The 15,000-nt window shown below is 35.7% G+C and overlaps 1 protein-coding gene across 1 annotated transcript in view; it reads left to right on the forward strand.

Annotated features, from left to right (window-relative positions):
* nus1 (NUS1 dehydrodolichyl diphosphate synthase subunit) overlaps nt 1-1,063 on the forward strand; it is a 10,489-nt gene extending 9,426 nt beyond the window's left edge. Inside the window, exon 5 of the mRNA XM_058379529.1 lies at nt 1-1,063. This exon is cut by the window's left edge and continues 869 nt beyond it. The gene's annotated coding sequence lies outside the window, so the exon portion shown is untranslated.
* The last annotated feature ends 13,937 nt before the right edge of the window (nt 1,064-15,000 follow it).

Below are 15,000 nucleotides of genomic sequence, written 5' to 3' on the forward strand. Positions count from 1 at the left end.
TCCTTTAGTAAGTTAAGTACAAGCTTATTAGGTGTGGGTGATGTGGCAAAAAAAAGACCCAAAAAACTATGAAACACTATCCAAAAAAAATAAAAATCCAGCGCCATTGCCTTGAAATGAATATTTAAAAAAAACCAAACATACCACCATCTATCGCCTTGTTCCTGCATTAACACTAGAGTCAGAGTGTTTTAAAAGCCCTCGTGATGTCCACAGCACTCTGTATCCATCCTACCGCTATCACGATCCTCATCACCATCACTTTACGGCGTTGCCATGTCACACACTCCTAATCCGCAAACCTAAGCGACAAATCCACGAACCTGGATCCGCTATGCTATGTGGAGAGACACTGCACAGAGTTTTACACCGTAATGCTAACCTCAGAGTCTCATCTTGCCATTTGTTGGAAGTCTTAAAGTGAGCAGTGTATTTATTAGTCATGGCTCATCATATAAGAGGCATTGATGTAATAGTGTCCAGTGTGAATGCTTAATAAATGTTACTGAGAACCTTAAACAAAGCTGCGCTTCTGGGTTATTAGAGGAAAAACAAAAGAGGCATGAAACGCTGCAAAAAAAATAACAAAATAATGTAGTCTTTCCGTTCGGAAGAATATGAGAGACCGAATCTGAGATGATTAAACATGAAAAAATGCATCTGAAGCTTAATAATCTTATATTTGGTTTATTATGATCTTATAATAGGAAATATAGATGATACAGCTATACATTTGTTTTCATTATACTTATATTTTTTTGTAGTGTAAATGACCTGAAAACCTTTTTGATTGAATCTCCGTGAAATGGGAACAAACCGGTTTATTCCTCGTGTGTGAACACTCCTCGCTGCCTTCTCATGTGCAAAATACATGTCTAAAAATAAGCTTGACAACTGTATCTTTAGTTTATTCTAATCTAATAGATATCTTCTTTTGCTAAGCTGTCGTTTTCTACAGGGAAAGAACATTTTCCTGACCTGAAAATGTGACTAAATCTAACTGAAATGGAAACAAACCGGTTTATTCCTCATATTGCACCGTGTGTGAACACTCCTCATGAGCAAAATATATGCCTAGAAAACTCACCTTTAGTTTATTGTGATGTGTTCACAATATGTTCCCTTACTAAGATGCCATTGCTGTGAAAGAACATTTTCATGACCTGAAAACCGGTTTAAATCGACCTGAAATGAGATCGAACTGATTTATTACTCGTGTGTGAACGCTCCTCGTGAGCAGCCGATGTTTCCAAAATCTTCAGCTGATTGGTGAAGCGCTTTTATTTTTCTTAATTGTTTTTATATACAGCTTTACAGACATCCAGATGTACATTTAGCTCCATTTTGAACAATCCAGATGTGACTGTGGATGGCATGATTTGATTCCTCGATTCTGATTGGTCAGGAAGATTCATCTTCTATAACAGCAGCTCTGACCAAAGTGCATCTGCAAATCAGAGGTTTGTATTAATCAACATCTGTTTCTATAGAAACGACTTACACAGGGACTTATAAACCGGTCAGGTGTAATTATCCGCATATTACAAATCATGAAACTCTTTCTTTTAGAACCGCGTTGTTTACACCGCATTTTTATAGCCTGCTGTTATTCCTAACTGCGTGGTGTTCCTGGACGGTTGGCTTTTCATTGCTGTCCGAAATGAAGCATGACCATGAGCACATCATCTCCTGTGGACGTTTTAGAGCTGCTGTGTGAAGCTGATTTGACAGGGACATATGAGCAAACATTTCAAAATAAAGTTTTTTTGTGGACTTGAAATTGCAAGCACAGGATTCTCTATCGGTGAAGACGCGTATTCAGTGACGTCCTATGAGAGCTGTACTCATGTTCCCCTCTTTGTGAATGGAAATTTGGCTTAAACGAGCTGCGATGACGTCACACGACTCAACTTGCTGTAAAATCTGCCCTAAATTTTACTGTCAAGTGAACAAATCCTTAACATAGTCAGACGTATACAGTATTTCTTTTAACAAGGTTACAATAAACCATTTGTCTTCTCATTCTAAACGTTTCCAAGCTTCTCATATTAAACACTAATTTCCAGAAAGAAGATAAACAGCTAAAACAGACGAGCTAAAAACAGACTGAATGATGACATGAAAGTTGTGAAATATTACACCAACTTGCTCATATTCTTCAGTGTCGTGTTTATACCCAGCTTCACGTACATGGTTCTTGGTGTATATGTACACTGCTCAGCACAGGAGACAGAATCAATACCCAGACACTTTACACTGATTAAGCTCCTGTACTTGTCAGAGCTAGGCTTTGCTCAGCATGCTTTGTGTTCTAAACAATCAGTCCCTGAGTTCCAGGAGGAATTTTTTTGTGTGTTGCCACCAAAAATGATCATTTGCATGCAACTTTTGTTTCTTGCGCTTTTTTTTTGTACCTGGATTGGTGACATTGCAAGCGCATGATTTTTCTCTTAAACTCCTCTCAGCGACGACATGTACTGTATGTAATGACTTTCTATGAAAGCTGTGTCACATGATGTGTCTTAACCCAAATCTGTGCAAAATCTGTGGTAATTCTTTAAAAACAAATTGCAGCTTCAGGGAAGTATAGAAACATAGAATAAAAGTTTAAAGTGACGATTTAAATTTGATTTATCCCTAACATTTATCCCTAATGAGCAAACCTGTGGTGACGGTGGTGAAGAAAAACTCCCTGAGATGATATGAGGAAGAAACCTTGAGAGGAACCTGACTCAGGAATGGTCTGAACTACACTATATTGCCAAAAGTTTTGGGACACCCCTCCAAATCATTGAATTCAGGTGTTGGACTCGGCCCCTTAGTTCAAGTGAAAGGAACTCTTAATGCTTCAGCTTCATACCAAGACATTTTGGACAATTTCATGCTCCCAACTTTGTGGGAACAGTTTGGGGATGACCCCTTCCTGTTCCAACATGACTGCACACCAGTGACCAAAGCAAGGTCCATAAAGACATGGATGAGTGAGTTTGGTGTGGAGGAACTTCACAGAGTCCTGACCTCAACCTGATAGAACACCTTTGGGATGAATTAGAGCGGAGACTGTGACGCAGACCTTCTCGTCCAACATCAGTGCTTGACCTCACAAATGCGCTTCGAGAGGAATGGTCAAAAATTCTCATAAACACACTCCTAAACCTTGTGGAAAGCCTTCCCAGAAGAGTTGAAGCTGTTATAGCTGCAAAGGGCAAGACAACTCCATATTACATTCATGTACATGTAAAGGCAGACGTCCCAGTTTTGGTCTGGCTCACAGTCTCCGCTCTAATTCATCCCAAAGGCGTTCTGTCAGGTTGAGGTCTGGACTCTGTGAAGTTCCTCCACACCAAACTCGCTCATCCATGTCTTTATGGACCTTGCTTTGGTCACTGGTGTGCAGTCATGTTGGAACAGGAAGGGGTCATCTCCAAACTGTTCCCACAAAGTTGGAAATTGTCCAAAATGTCTTGGTATGAAGCTGAAGCATTAAGAGTTCCTTTCACTGGAACTAAGGGGCCGAGTCCAACCCCTGAAAAACAACACCTGAATTCAATGATTTAGAGGGGTGTCCCAAAACTTTTGGCAATATAGTGAATATGTTTGTTCAAATTAAGGAAGATGTTTAAATCTGTGCCGATGTTTATATGCAACATATGGACATGAATTCTGGCTACAGATCACAGGATTATAAAAAGTATGTTGAAATGTTCACATGCGTACATCGGTTCCACATGATCTTATCTTATCTTATCTTATCTTATCTTATCTTATCTTATCTTATCTTATCTTATCTTATCTTATCTTATCTTATCTTATCTTATCTTATCTTACATAATCAAATATCAAACTCACGCCTGAGATGAGAATCAAACCCAGCGACCACATTTCCACTGCGCTATTCTACCTTGCATATATTAAGTACATAAATAGTTAAAAAATATCTTAAATGGTTTTAAAAAATCCAGTAATTTGTGGACATTCTGTAAAGTCGTCCTTATAGCATTTTTTAAAATCAGTTAATTTATGTATCGATCCTTGATTTTCCTCATACAGATTGGTGTGTGTGTGTGTGTGTGTGGGTATGCTTTTCTCTGAACATTTCTTCTGCTGTCGGGTTTTTTCCTCTTCTCTGCTGAACCGGTACAGAACACGAGCCGAGGCCCATAGGAGCCGTGGGTTTAGAAAGTGCTGGCAGCTGCTTTGGGGACCTCAGTGAAGAGAATGATTTTCACTGCTCTCGGACTTCTGGGGGTTTTTTTTACCCACTGGAGCCTTAATTCATTACACGCTAACAGGAGATTATTTAATCGAAGCCAGATTTGATTATTTAACAGCCAGCAGCTCAGCTCAGTAATGCCGACTCTTTCGGCTTTAGAAAAGACTCTCACAGACTTGCTGTGATTTTCAGGACAGGTTTATCTGAATGGAGTTAAAGCCTCGACTCACACAGACAAACATGCATCACTTTACTCATTTACACTGTCACACATTTTATCCCCGAAACGTCTTTATACCGAACCAAACCAGTGCTAAATCATACCTTTGTTTATCTTTTATAATATTAAAAGTATTTTCCTATATTAATTAATATTTCAGTTTAATACGTGTTTTAAAGATATCAGAATTTATCGTCACGCCAGGACTGCCCTGTAATCCGCGTCTCTGCAGTAATTCAGTGCGTTCACACGGTTTACAACTAAAATGATTTGGAATTTTTTTTTTTGCATCACTTTCCCTTTTTTTTCCACAGCAAAGATTCTGGGTACTTGTAAAGTGATCCGAAACAGAACTTAAACAACAACCACTGAAATAAATGAACTGCATTCTAATCTGTGAGTAACAATAAACAAACAAACAAACAAACAATCAAGCAAGCAAACAGATAGAGAGATTGATCAAGAAATACAAATACAGATAAAGACAGATATAAAGATAGACAGACTAATAAAAATAGACAAATGAATAAATAGATAGATAGATAGATAGATAGATAGATAGATAGATAGATAGATAGATAGATAGATAGATAGATAGATAGATAGATAGATAGATAGATAGATGGATGGATAGATAGATAGATAGATAGATAGATAGACATTGTGTGAGATAAAGCTCTTAGATTGGGTTTCAGTTGCAGTAAGCAGATGCAGATAGATAGATAGATAGATAGATAGATAGATAGATAGATAGATAGATAGATAGATAGATAGATAGATAGATAGACATTGTGTGAGATAAAGCTCTTAGATTGGGTTTCAGTTGCAGTAAGCAGATGCAGATAGATAGATAGATAGATAGATAGATAGATAGATAGATAGATAGATAGATAGATAGATAGATAGATAGATAGATAGATAGATGGATGGATGGATGGAGAGAGAAAGAGATAGATAGATAGATAGATAGATAGATAGATGGATGGATGGAGAGAGAAAGAGAGATAGATAGATAGATAGATAGATAGATAGATAGATAGATAGATAGATAGATAGATAGATAGATAGATAGATAGATAGATGGATGGATGGAGAGAGAAAGAGATAGATAGATAGATAGATAGATAGATAGATAGATAGATAGATAGATAGATAGATAGATAGATAGATAGAGAAAGAGATAGATAGAGAAAGAGATAGATAGATAGATAGATGCAGTAGATATTGTGTGAGATAAAGCTCTTAGATTGGGTTTCAGTTGCAGTAAGCAGATGCAGATAGATAGATAGATAGATAGATAGATAGATAGATAGATAGATAGATAGATAGATAGATAGATAGATAGATAGATAGATAGATAGATGGATGGATGGAGAGAGAAAGAGATAGATAGATAGATAGATAGATAGATAGATAGATAGATAGATAGATAGATAGATAGATAGATAGATGGATGGAGAGAGAAAGAGATAGATAGATAGATAGATAGATAGATAGATAGATAGATAGATAGATAGATAGATAGATAGATAGATAGATGGAGAGAGAAAGAGATAGATAGATAGATAGATAGATAGATAGATAGATAGATAGATAGATAGATAGATAGATAGATAGATAGATAGATAGAGAAAGAGATAGATAGATAGATGCAGTAGATATTGTGTGAGATAAAGCTCTTAGATTGGGTTTCAGTTGCAGTAAGCAGATGCAGATAGATAGATAGATAGATAGATAGATAGATAGATAGATAGATAGATAGATAGATAGATAGATAGATAGATAGATAGATAGATAGATGGATGGATGGAGAGAGAAAGAGATAGATAGATAGATAGATAGATAGATAGATAGATAGATAGATAGATAGATAGATAGATAGATAGATAGATAGATAGATAGATAGAGAGAGAAAGAGATAGATAGATAGATGCAGTAGATATTGTGTGAGATAAAGCTCTTAGATTGGGTTTCAGTTGCAGTAAGCAGATGCAGATAGATAGATAGATAGATAGATAGATAGATAGATAGATAGATAGATAGATAGATAGATAGATAGATAGATAGATGGATAGATAGATAGATGGATGGATGGAGAGAGAAAGAGATAGATAGATAGATAGATAGATAGATAGATAGATAGATAGATAGATAGATAGATAGATAGATAGATAGATAGATAGATGCAGTAGATATTGTGTGAGATAAAGCTCTTAGATTGGGTTTCAGTTGCAGTAAAGCAGATGCAGTCAGTCTGCAGCAGAGTGTTCAGTGTTCATGCTCTGGCGGGTTTCATGCAGTAAATTGGACTCTGATTTCAGTCTGTGAATAAAATAAATCCCAGGATGGAGCAGTGAGGTGTTCTGCATGTTTACTTTCCCGTTTGTTCAGGGCTGTGCAGAAAATCCTGACTCTGGCACACAGTGCTATGTTCCTCTAATCAGCGCCGAGTCCTCAGTGATGGACAGAGCCAGGTGTTTACTGTAAACACTTTTAATTCTTCAGCAGCCTGTCGGTGTGTGTGTGTGTGTGTGTGTGTGTGTGTGTAATGTGTAAACGGTTTTATGCTGAACAGAAAATCTTTAAAGGGAAGAACACGCAGGTGTGGATAAAGTGATCATTTATGTAAACTTAAGTTCCATATTGTGTCGTTTTAAAACCTGAAACTGAAACAGACTCGATGTCCCGAATCGTTACAAGATTCTAAAAAGCCCAGCATTTGAATAGAATTTGCATATCAAATTAATAGCAAAACTTAACAACCGCATTAGTGTTCGCCCCACATCACCGTAAAACCAGGAAATTAGTACTGATGCCATCAGAAACACAGAGAGTCTAAAAAACTTGTGTCTCCAAACCTGTGGCCTTCATCAATCCCCACCTAGTACAAGAGTTACAGGACATCAAACCCCACCATCCTTCTCCTCCACAGTCTGTCACTATGTACATGCAAGTACAGCCATTTTACAGATTTCATTCTTTTCGTATAATCGATCTGCGTGTATTTAATTCTTTTCCCCAGAGGACTAAAAATGGAGCTTGCTCCTGTTTTGATTGTGTCCATGTTCAGCACTGAGTGTCTTTGTCATGTCTCACTCCACAGTGGTGATTAATATGAAGCTCATATGAAAAGGAGACACTCAGAGCTTTAAGAATTTGTAGTGTTTCATAAGTATTTCTGTTTTTCCCCTAGCCTAGGGGCAATAGAAAGTTCCAAAAAAAAAAAAAAAGACGGTTAGGTTTTTTTTCCACACAAATGTTTGTATCTTCAAAGTAAATGTTGATCTCAAACCCATTTCTGCTCTCTGAGATGCTCCGAGTGCTTGTTCATCTAAAAAGCCACTCAGTTTTCATCTTCAACCAGTAAAATTCTGTGTAAGGTTCTCCGACAGAGGGAAAAACACACGTCTAAAAGAGGACAGACTCGTTTTAGATCAGACTTGTGCAGATAAAATCATTTGTTTACACTGATTGAAAATGTACTTTTACCTCAATATAGTTACAAAAAAGAGCCGGAGTCTGGATGAATCCGCATCATCAGTGATGATTTCCCTTCAATATTCCTCCCAATCCGCTTGTTCCTCAGGTATTTCTGTTATTTCTGCTCATACTGAACAATACAGCATTGTACAGAGTGGAGTTTAAGAATACAGCCGAGTGCAAAAGTTTACACACCCTTTACCTTGAGACTTCTTCCTAAGCTGATTGTTACAAAGCACTGACACCTGAGACTCTTTTCTTCCTTTCATTGATGTTAAATAAAACTTTTCTTATAGGAAAACATCACATCATCGTTTACACACATGTTTTTACGGGACTACTGTACGAATGCCTGTGATTCCTACCTGAGAATTCAACTGGAAACCTTTCTGGGAAATTCAGCTTCCTCAATGCTAAAATAGCAATAGATCTCTGAAATTGTGCGACACCGAGCACAACGGTGAAGCCGTGAGCTGTTTGAAACGTTTAAGCCGAATGTTTGAGAGTGTTCCTGCTATCAGCACCACGTCCACACTCAGCAATCAGAAGCTTCTGGAAGGGAAACCTGAGAGGAATCGAGGAGAGAAAGTGCGAGAAACACATTGCAGTCGCTGAGCTAAGTGGAAAATTCATATCATTTCTTATGAGACTGCAAGGTAAGTGGAAAATGGAGGCCGTTCATCACGTCAATGCAGCACGAAGCCTACTGAGAGAAAGTTTGTGCACCCTCATCTTCTTCATCATCCTTCCTCCTGCCTCATGCTGCCACTGTGCTGAGAAGCTGAGCCCTGGTGTTAATCCTCTGTGTAAACGACACACACTTTACAAAGCAGAATACACACTGTATACCTCGTGATTTATCGATTAACTCGAGCTGAACGCTTATTGAGCTGTTGGAGTCAAGACAGGCTCCCATTAACGCGCACATAAATAAACGTAAGGACTCGCTCGGTTCTGTTCAATTGATTTGAGAGTCTATTTATAGCACACGCTCCATGAGGTCTCAGCAGAGCAGCTACGCTTCACTCGCACCACCCTCATGGTTTAGGAGATTAATGGCACCCTGATGCATCGTTACCTCTCGCTAAGCCTGGTGTTTGGCAAACGATAATGTTCCACTCAGCCGCACAATTTTCAGTAAAGACTGGATATTGCCTTAAAATTCTGCTTCCTTTCATTAATCACGTCCACGTGCATGCACACGTGCTCTGCAATTTTTAAAATGAAATTACACCCAGATTAAAATACTAGTGCAATTCCATGATATTGTGATAATACATTGTATATTAAAGGGTTAAAGATTATTTTTTAAAGCATTTTTAATGATCTTTTGTTTTATTTTTTAAATATATTTTTTAATGATTTAATTTTACATTTAAATTATACTTTTTTATATTTTCTCTCAATAATCTCTCTCACACTCCATTCTCTCCATTTCACAAGGTTTCTTTATTTATTTGTATTAATTTTTTTTTACATTTAATTAAATTTAATTGTATATTATTTTCAGTAATTTAATTTAGCACACACAAAACCCATGCTAATGGCATGTAGACCGCTTACGCTGTGAGATGAGCTCTTGCAAGCTGAGAACACGCTAGAACTTGCGTTCACCCGCGTTCATCCCTCGAGATTGAAGCACTGACATGAACTCACCCTGCTCAGCTCATCCGGACAGCAGGGCTTCTGCAGGACAGAGATCAATACACAAGAGTTTAATCAAATGTGGGGGAAGTGTTGGAACACACACACACACTCTGGGCACTGATCATATTTTAGCCCTCTACAGCTTTATTACCTTTAAAGGAGCTCAAAAATGCACAGAATACACAAAATATTATATTCAGTACCTCAAGGCCATGTTACACAAAACCACATGCATGTGCAAACGAATCGGTGAATCATTCACGAATCAGTGATTCATCTTATGGCTCTGTATTAAAACTATTTATATGCTGAAATATTGCTTCATTGTTCCCAACGCACCTTGTGCACCATTCACATCCACAACATCTTACTATCCCTGTGAGGAACTTCCCCTGACATCATCTTTAATGTGGATTAAAAGCGAATGAAGTGAATTAATGCTACACTACACCTAACTCAACTGTAACCCTCAGTAAAAGAAACATTTTCACTCTTTCACAGTATTGATCTTTAATTTTTTTTATTTTTACCAGTAGACTGGCATTGGAAATCGGCTTATGGAACATTTTTAATCAGTATAAACAAAACTATCATCGCAATTCTGATATATATGTCAGGAGTCTGTTGGCTTTCAGTGTGTTTTAGACGTGTGTTTTTCCCTCTGTTGGATAACCTTACATAGAATTTTAGTGGTTGAAGATAAACACATTTTAGATTCTTGAGAACAAGCACTTTAGAGCTTCTCAGAGAGCAGAAATGGGTTTGATATCACGTCTTAACGTCAAAGCCTCAGCTTCATCGAGGCTGACAAACATGGTGGCCGCCGATCCACCAACATCCTCAGGTTCACATTTGCAAGACTTTTCATTATTTTCACCTATTTCCTATTATGTATGTTTGTTTCTTGCCCTTTTAAGCCATTTTACATTGCGAAGTATACGCTTATCTCCTCAGGTCCTTGGCGTTACTGAGCTGTTTACATTTTTACTGAAGTTTTCTGGGGTTTTTTTCCTCTTATCCCGTTTTTTTTTCCTTTCTACTTTTGATATTCCTGTGAATACCTTGTTGACCTTCGCCTGCATTGGCTAATACTTTTACCTCTTCTTCTTCTTTCGACTTTTCCCTTCAGGGGTGGCCACAGCGAATCGTCTCTTCTGCATCCTCAACACTTGCACCCACTAGCTTCATATCCTCATCCATATACCTCCTCTTTGGCCCTCCTCTTTGCCTCCTGCCTGGCAGCTCCATGTCCAACATTCTCCTACCAATATACTCACTCTCCCTCCTCTGAACATGTCCAAACCATCTTAATCTGACCTCCCTAACCTTGTCCCCCAAAACGTCCAACATGAGCCGTCCCTCTGATGTACTCGTTCCTAATCCTGTCCCAAAGAGAACTAGTACCTTTACCTGACGATTTAAATTAATTTTGCCTTCTCAATACGGTCGCCTGTTCCTATTTTTGTGACTATTGCGTATATTTTGCCATGTCTCTATTTTTGTTTTGTTTTTTTCTTATTACAAGCCTGTGAGTTTGCTTCATGTTAGATATAAACATTTGTGTGACAAAACTAACTGTAAACGAATATATTGCCCTTAGTAGGATAAATAAAAACATAAAGAGTTATAAAAAAAATCCTTAAATCCTCGAATGCCTTCTTCAATAGGAGCCATTAATCACCACTGTGGAGTGCGACAGGACAAAGACATTCAATGCTGAACACGGAGACAACAAAAATAGGCACAATTTTCATTTTTTGGCCGCTTGTAAAAAAGAGTTACTTGCTGTTTTCCTCAGGGTGGAACAACTGAATATTCCTAGTATTATCGGGAACACTGGTTCCCCGAGTAGATATAAACACACCCCCACCAACACATCAGGACACACATGACCACACACACTGTCCTATTTCTCTCTATTCACAACCCAGAGGTATGTGTGTGTGTGTGAGTCGGTGTGAAGCTTTACTCATGTTCACACAGATGTACTGTATAACTCGTGTGTGTACAGGTTCCTCATGTTCCGACTGAGAGCGCTGGCGCTGCATGGGTCAGAACGCTGATGCATGAGTGTTTCCATGGCAACGGAGAGGCGGTAGGCGTCTCGGCTCTGTGGAAACGACCTTTGTAACCTACGTGTGACCTTCAATTACAGCTTCAGCCAGAAAGCACTGAAACACACACACACACGCAAGCAGACACACACACACACACACACAGATGCCCGTTTTTATTACTGAGGCAACAACGACATTGAACAGAAACCGCATCCTTAATAAAATCAATATCTCCATGCACACACGGCGCCTTTCATTTCACTGTTCAATCATACAGCTGTGTTCAGTTTACCCTCAAAGATATTATCATTAGTAGCAGTCATAATAATAATAATAATAATAATAATAATAATAATAATAATAATAATAATAACATACACAAGACTAGTGTTAACTAACTCTATTGGTATAATAAATATAATTATTTGTTTTATCCATCCATTAGTCTGCCTGCCTTTATTTTTGTTTGTTTAATAGTTTATCTATCTATTTCTTTGTTTATCTATGTATATACAGTATTTATCTATCTATCTATCTTTATTTTTGTTTGTTTATTTGTTTATCCATCTCTTTAAGTATTTGTTCGTTTGTCCATCTGTATATTTAATTATCTATCTTTATTTTTTTGTTTGTTTATATGTTTACCTATCTATTTATTTGTTTGTTTATCCATGTATCTATTTCTCTATCTATCTTTATTTTTGTTTAATTGTTTATTTATCTGTTTATTTATTTGTTTGCTTATCCATCTGCATATTTAATTAACCAAACTTTTTGTTTATTTGTTTATCTATCTGTTTATTTATTTGTTTGTTTATCCATCTGGATATTTTTCTATCTATCTATCTATCTATCTATCTATCTATCTATCTATCTATCTATCTATCTATCTATCTATCTATCTATCTATCTATCTATCTATCTTTTATTTTTGTTTATTTATTTGTTAATCTATCTGGTTATTTGTTTGTTTATCCATCTATATATGTATCTATCTTTCTAACTTTATTTTTGTTTAATTGTTTATCTATCTGTCTATTTATTTGTTTGTTTATTCATCTGTATATTTAATTAATCAACTTTTTTGTTTATTTGTTAATCTGTCTGTTTATTAATTTGTGTGTTTACCCATCTGTATATTTTTCTATCTATCTTTATTATTGTTTATTTATTTGTTTATCTATCTGTTTATTAATTTGTTTTCCTACCCATCTGGATATTTATCTATCTATCATTATTTTTGTTTGTTTATTTGTTTAATTACCTGTTTATTTGTATGCTTATCCTTCTGTATATTTATCTATGTATCTTTATTTTTGTTTATTTATTTGTTAATCTATCTATAATTATTTTTTGTTTATTTATTTGTTTAATTATCTGCTTATTTGTTTGTTTATCCTTCTGTATATTTACCTATCTATCTTTATTTTTGTTTAATTATCTGCTTATTTGTTTGTTTATCCTTCTGTATATTTACCTATCTATCTTTATTTTTGTTTATTTATTTGTTTATTTATCTGCTTATTTGTTTGTTTATCCTTCTGTATATTTACCTATCTATCTTTATTTTTGTTTATTTATTTGTTTATTTATCTGCTTATTTGTTTGTTTATCCTCCAGTATATTTATATATCTATCTTTATTTTTGTTTAATTGCTTATCGTATCTATTAATTTGTTTGTTTGTTTATTCATCTGTATATTTAATTAATCAACTTTTTTGTTTATTTGTTAATCTGTCTGTTTATTAATTTGTGTGTTTACCCATCTGTATATTTTTCTATCTATCTTTATTATTGTTTGTTTATTTGTTTATCTATCTGTTTATTAATTTGTTTTCCTACCCATCTGGATATTTATCTATCTATCATTATTTTTGTTTGTTTATTTGTTTAATTACCTGTTTATTTGTATGCTTATCCTTCTGTATATTTATCTATGTATCTTTATTTTTGTTTATTTATTTGTTAATCTATCTATAATTATTTTTTGTTTATTTATTTGTTTAATTATCTGCTTATTTGTTTGTTTATCCTTCTGTATATTTACCTATCTATCTTTATTTTTGTTTATTTATTTGTTTAATTATCTGCTTATTTGTTTGTTTATCCTTCTGTATATTTACCTATCTATCTTTATTTTTGTTTATTTATTTGTTTATTTATCTGCTTATTTGTTTGTTTATCCTTCTGTATATTTACCTATCTATCTTTATTTTTGTTTATTTATTTGTTTATTTATCTGCTTATTTGTTTGTTTATCCTCCAGTATATTTATATATCTATCTTTATTTTTGTTTAATTGCTTATCGTATCTATTAATTTGTTTGTTTGTTTATCTATCTGTATATTTAATTATCTATCTTTATTTTTATTTGTTTATTTATGTGCTTATTCATTTGTTTGTTTACCAACCTGGATATTTATCTCTCTATCTTTATCTTTGGTTGGTTATTTGTTTATATATCTGGGGTTTTTTTTAATTTGTTGGTTTATCCTTCTGTATATTGAACACATTGACTGACCCTTAATGTAATGCTAGCTATCGGTAGCTACAGTATATACTGTATAGTACCTTTTTATCGAGTTAATTATGTTTAGCTCTTTTTAAAACGACGGAGCAGACTTCATGACAGAGAGAAAGTGAGAATGCGATTCCTCCTTTATGTCTCGTTTACATCACTGTGTTGTAGCAGTGACACACAGAAACCCAATCACTGTCCAGTCCAACACAAGCAGGACAGGGAGGTCCGTCAAGTGGAAGAGAAGGCATGATTTTCCATTTATTCGCTCGTCATTTCTTCATTTCTATTCCGCTGGACTCTTAATCATCATGCTTTTATTATATATTTATTAATACAACACGATAAAGGTGTTAATAAGATTAAAAATATTCATGGCTCACAGCAGGCTCTGGGAGTCAAAATTCTGTACAAATCACCTCTGACACAAGGTGAGAGTTAATTCATTAAAAAGCAACACCCTGCTGATTGTTTTTAAACTGAAGAGATAATGAAGCGTCTTCTTCTTCTTATTATTTTTTAGCACATTCTGCTCACAAACAAAAACACCAGTGTGTCCGTGTAAAATTCCACGTTCACTGTCTTCCAATGCAACACTAGCGATCTTACTCAATATTTAAACGTAATATCCAACTATGAACGGAATAAGATCATACAATTCAGAAACGAATGCAGTGAGCTGACGTGAACCTCAAACAGAACTCGCACGTGAAAGCCAGAAGTGCACCAGAGCTGCAGCAGCCTCATTAACAGCACTGTGTTGAGGACACACGAGACCAAATATTGACATTTTGTCAATGTTAACCTTGACTTGTCTGTCTCCTGCCTCACTAGCAAGCTGCTCGGCTTAGACGCGTGCTCTC

Source organism: Hemibagrus wyckioides, linkage group LG25 (assembly GCF_019097595.1).
Source record: "Hemibagrus wyckioides isolate EC202008001 linkage group LG25, SWU_Hwy_1.0, whole genome shotgun sequence".
Lineage (NCBI taxonomy): Eukaryota > Metazoa > Chordata > Actinopteri > Siluriformes > Bagridae > Hemibagrus > Hemibagrus wyckioides.